Here is a 6,036-nt window from a genome sequence, read left to right on the forward strand (position 1 = left end):
ATGTATGACTCAATGTATATGTCAGAAAACAGTCTTCACTAACCACCATCACTGCAAACCGTCTCTCCCGAGCTGAATTAAGTCGTCTGGAGGTAACAAGAAAAATATGACTGAAGGGGATAAGACTGAGTATTGTTTCGAGCTATGGTTCTGGCCAAATACTTCATATATCTATATCTATCTATTATCTGTCCACCTTTGTTTACCTACCTACTTGCCTACCGATTTATTTATCTATCTCGCTCCGTACCTGCCTATCTACCTATCGATCCATGAAAATTTTCAACTTTGGCCAATCAACTCTTTCTGATTCCTCTCCCTCAAAATATGACGACTAAATCGTTTGGGTTAAGCTGGATTAAAAGACTGGAGAAGACATGATCAAGCGAGGATTAAAGTCGAGAATAAGCATGAAAACGCGTTACGGAAAGGGTGTAAAGCCGTAATGTTATTTAGTGAGACGAAAAAGATGTAAAGCCGTCGCATTATGAAGTGCTACGGTAGGGATGTAAAGCCGTAGTATTGTGTTTGTCTCCTACTGAAATGTATCAAGAAATTCACACACTATAATAGTCAGATTAGAGGACTGAATAGACTGTAGTCGCGGAGCAGGACTCTGAGGTTGTCATTATCGTACCCTGGCAACCTACCATTCGAGAGTGCGTCCGATTTCGTATCATATTATACACGAATCATATTATATGCACGAATATATTATACACGAATATTATTATACACGAACATATTATACACGAATCATATTATTATGCACGAATATATTATACACGAATATTATTATACACGAACATATTATACACGAATCATATTATTGTGCACGAATATATTATACACTAATAATATGACACACGAATATAAGTATGCACGAATAATATTACACACGAACATATTATACACGAATCTTATTATTATGCACGGATATATTATCCACGAATATTATTATTCACGAACATATTATACACGAATATTATTATACACGAATATTATTAAACACGAACATATTGTACACCAACTCTAACGTACGGAAGTGAAGCTTGGACATTGTTGGAAGGACACAAGTCAAGAGTGAGAGCAGTGGATATGAGTTATTTAAGAGGAGCCTGTGGAGTCACGTGGAGAGACAGGCTGACGAATGAGGATATAAAGGAGCGTTGTGGTGTGGATGTGGATGTGATAGGAAGCGTTATGAGGAACACACTGAGGTGGTTTGGCCATGTGGAGAGGATGGAGGGTGAAAGACTGACGAAGAGAGTGTATGTGAGTGAGGTGGAGGGGGGAAGAGGGAGGGGGAGGCCGAGGATGAGATGGAGGGATGAGGTGGAGAGGTATATGAGAGAGGGGTGTGTGAGTTGGGAGCAGGGCAGTGAAATGGCGGGGGACAGGGCGACTTGGAGGCGATTTGTTTGTGGCCACCCCAAATGGGATTGAGGCGCCTGGCAATAGATAGATAGATAGATATTGTACACGAATCATATTGTTGTTCACGAATATATTATACACAAATAATATTCCACACGAACATATTATACACGAATCACATGCGTCTGATATACGCGAAATCACGCACTTTTGAATCGTAGGTTGCCAGGGCACGATAATAACCTCAGAGTCGCGCGCCGCGGCTATAGTAACCAAGGAGACTCATTTTTAGAGCAGGAATAAAGCTGACTAAATTTCACGGAACCACAACATAATATTCAAGCTGTCAGTGGCCCACTTCCGTCAGATAAACACAAATTTACAGTAGAATTAGTGTTGTTTTTGTTAGCATTATAATGTTTAGTTTGCTTCATGTTTACGTCTGTCCGATAGCACGATAACTCTCTCTCTCTCTCTCTCTCTCTCTCTCTCTCTCTCTCTCTCTCTTATCTTTAGTCTGCCTGTCTCGAACCTTTGTGGGAACGACCTTGCTTCTCTTTACGTCTCAGGCTAACTCCTTCTTTCCTTCCCTTTTTTCCTTAATTCCTTCCTTTCTTCGACGTCTCTTTCTTTCCCTATTTCCCCTTCCTCACTTTTGCCCATCCAGTTCCCTTTTCCTCCTCCTAATTCTTTTCACTATTTCCACTCCTCTTCCTTCCTTCTTCCTTTTCACATCCTTCCCTATTCTCCCTCCCTGTTCTTTTCAGCATTTCCTCCCTTCCTGCCATTTTCTCCTTCGCCCCCTCCTTTTCTCCCCTCCTTGCCAGTCCTCGTACCCTCTTCCCCCCTCCTCTCCTCCCCCTATGACTCCCCCCTTCCTCTCCTCCCCCTACCCTTCCCCATCCTCTCTGCACAAGGGCCAATTTAAATCCCAACTCCAGTACGAACTGACGTTCAAACTCAAGTGCCAACTCAGGTCCCAGCACAGTTACCAAACGCAAGTACCAACTTAAGTCTTAACACAAGTACCAACTCAAGTCATAACTCAAGCGTTAACTTAGTCCCAACTCAAGCGGAAACTTCAGTATCAGCTCAAGCGTCCCAACCCAAGCGCCAACCTAAGTCTCAACTCAAGTGCCAACGTAAATTACAACTCAAGTGTCAACTTAAGTCCCAACTAATGAATCAACTTAAGTGCCAACTCAAGTAACAACGTGCCAATTCAGGTACGAACATTAATCCCAACTCAAGTGAAACCTTAAGTGCCAACTCAAGTGCCAACTTGGGTCAAAACTCAAGCGCCAACGTAGGTCCCAACTCAAGTGCCAACCCATGTCTCAACTCAAGTGCCAACCCATGTCTCAACTCAAGCGTCAACCTTAGTCCCAACTCAAGCACCAGCTTAATCACAACTCACGGGTCAGCATAGGTCCCAACTCAAGTGCCAACGTTAGCTCCAACTCAAGTGCCAACGTAAGTGTCAACGAAAGCTCCAACTAGTGCCAACGTAAATGCCAACTCAAGAGCTAACCTAAGTGCCAACTAAAGCGCCAACTTATGTTGCAACTGAAGCGCAAACATATCTCCCAACTCAAGTGACAACATAAGTGCCAACTCAAGTGACAACACAAGTGCCAACTCAAGTGACAACATGTGCCAACTCAAGTGACAAAATAAGTGCCAACTCAAGTGACAAAATAAGTGCCAGCTCAAACGTCAACTCAGGTCCAAACTCATGCGCCAGCTTGGGTCTTAGCTTAAGTTACAACTTAAGTCCCAACTCAAGCTCCATCATGTTTCATCTCAAGCGGAAACTCAAGTCCCAATTCAAGCACTATCTTTAGTCCCAACGAAAGGGCGAGCTTACGTCCCAACTCAGGCATCAACTGAAGTTCCAATTCAAGCACCAGCTAAGTCCCAACTCAAGCGCCACCTTAAGTCCAAACTTAACTGCCAACTTAAGTGCCAAATAAAGTGCTATCGTAAATGATAAGTGCAAATGTGAGTGCCAGTTCAAGTGCCAACTTAAGTGCCAACTCAAATGCAAACTTAAGAGAAAACCCAAATGCCAACTTAAGTGCAAACTCACGTGGTGACGTAAGTGCCAATTCAAATGTTAAGCTCCGACCAAAGTGCCAAATTAAGTCCCAAAATAAGTGCCAAATTAAATCCTAAGACAAGTGCCAACTTAAGTCCTAAAACAAGTGCCAACTTAAGTCCTAAAACAAGTGCCAACTTAAATCCAACACAAGCGCCAATTTAAATCTCAACTCAAGTACCAACTATAGCTCAAACTCAAGTGTCAACTCAAGTCCCAACACAGGTACTACTTGGGCCCAAACACAAGTACCAACTGAAGTCCTAACACAAGTACGAGCTCAAGTCCTAACTCAAGCGCTAACTTTAGTCCCAACTCAAGTGCCAACTAAGATCCCAACTCATGCGTCAACTTGTCCCAATCCAAGCACCAATTTAAGTTCCAACTCAAGCACCAACTGAAGTCCCAACTCAAGCACCAACTGAAGTCCCAACTCAAGTGCCAACGTAAGTCACAACTCAAGTGCCAACGTAAGTTACAACTCAAGCACCAACTTAAGTCCCAGTTCACAAGTCAACTCGTCCCAATTAAAGCGCCAACTTACGCTGCATCTCAAGCACCAACATTAATCCCAACTCAATTGAAACCTTAAGTGCCAACTTAGGTCAAAACTCAAGCGCCAATGTAGATCCCAGCTCAAGTGCGTACTTAAGTTCCAACTCAAGCGCCAACTTATGTCCAACTCAGGCGCCAACCTAAGTCCCAACTCAAGCTCTAAAATACGTCTCAACTCAAGCGCCAACTTAAGTCCCAACTCAAGCGCCAACTTAATTCCCAACTCAAGCGGCAACCTAAGTCCCAACTCAAGCGCGAACTTAAGTCCCAACTCAAGCGCCAACTTAAGTTCCAACTCAAGCGCCAACTTAAGTTCCAACTCAAGCGCCAACTTAAGTTCCAACTCAAGCGCCAACTTAAGTTCCAACTCAAGCGCCAACTTAAGTTCCAACTCAAGCGCCAACTTAAGTTCCAACTCAAGCGCCAACTTAAGTTCCAACTCAAGCGCCAACTTAAGTTCCAACTCAAGCGCCAACTTAAGTTCCAACTCAAGCGCCAACTTAAGTTCCAACTCAAGCACCAACTTAAGTCACAACTCAAGCGCCAACCTAAGTCCCAATTCAAGCGCCATCTTAGGTCCCATCTGAAGCCTCAACTTAAGTTCCAACTCAAACGCCAACTTAAATCCCAACTCAAGCGCAAACTTAAGTCCCAACTCAAGCGCCAACTTAAGTCCCAACTCAAGCACCAACTTATGTCCCAGCTCAAGTGCCAACCTATGACCGAACTCAAGCTCAAACTTAAAGACCCATCTCAAGTTCCAACTAAAGTCCCAACTCAAGTGCCAACTTAGTTCCCAACTTGTCCCAATTTAAGTGCCAACTTAAGTGCCTCAAGTGGCACTCAGGTGGCACCTATGTGGAAGTGTTCTACTTAAGTGTCACTTAAGTTCAAGTTCCACTTAAGTGCCACTTGAGTGGAACTTGAGTGGCACTTAAGCGGAACTTGATCTTAAGCAGCAGTTAAGTAGAACACACACACACACACATATTCTCTTTTTCTCTCTCTCTCTCTCTCCCCTAACCAACAAAGATTCAAGGGTGAATTTGCATCTGTAATTACTTAAGCTTTACGAATTATTTTTTTTATGCATGGAAGAAGGAACCAAAGGCCAGAAGCCCGCACGATTTCTCCCTCCCAGAAATTAAATACATTAATAAGAGGGCTGAATTCAGGATGTGTTCATTTTGAGATGCCTGGATGCACTGCGTTTGAAAGACTGGAGGTCATAGGCAGTAGGAAATACAGAGGAAGACAGTTCCAGAGTTGACCAGTTGCATACATGGAGGACTGGGAGTAAATCGTATAGAAAAGAGATGAGAGCAGGGTTGGAGTAATTGTAATTGTAATTTAACTGAAATGTAATTATTTAGAAATATTGTAATTGTAATCATAATTGTAATTAAAAGTAAAATTGAAGTAATGAATTGTAATTGTAATTAATTGAAAAGTTAATTGTTATTAAATTGGTATTATGAAAGGGAAGGAGAGTGGTAGTGGTAACCTTATCCCATACCCAGCTGTCATTATGGGATTAAGATGCCACAGGATTAACCCAGCTAAGCCGCGTTTTGACAGTTCTCCTGCCTTTGTCCTCAACACTCTCATGGCACCTGACCCACCTGAGTTGAGGCCACCGAGAAAAGTGGCCTGGGTTGAGCTGGGTTGTGATAATTTTGATGGTCGACACACAGCATTTAACACTGCATCTGCCTATGAGGAAATTGTCAATCGGTTCAGTATTCAAAGGAAAGTAAAGAAAGTTGTAGCTGATGATGCATCTTAATGGTGAAAGTATTTGACATTTCCTTCCCAAGTTTCTACATAGATCAGAAGCAAGAGGAGGCTGGAAATTCGTGTGACCCCAACATCGCTGATGAGGATATTTGCTTTGAAGATGTTCTGACTTTCCTTCCTCAAAGAATGGGAGGTTTTGCCCGGCCTTTAGTTCCTTGTTCCTTGCATTAAAAAAAAAAAAAATACTCAGCAACTTCCCCGTCTTCCTT

The sequence above is a fragment of the Coenobita brevimanus genome, chromosome 68 (genome assembly GCF_032717465.1).
Source record: "Coenobita brevimanus isolate Jiangsu-jjx chromosome 68, ASM3271746v2, whole genome shotgun sequence".
Taxonomy (NCBI): Eukaryota; Metazoa; Arthropoda; class Malacostraca; order Decapoda; family Coenobitidae; genus Coenobita; species Coenobita brevimanus.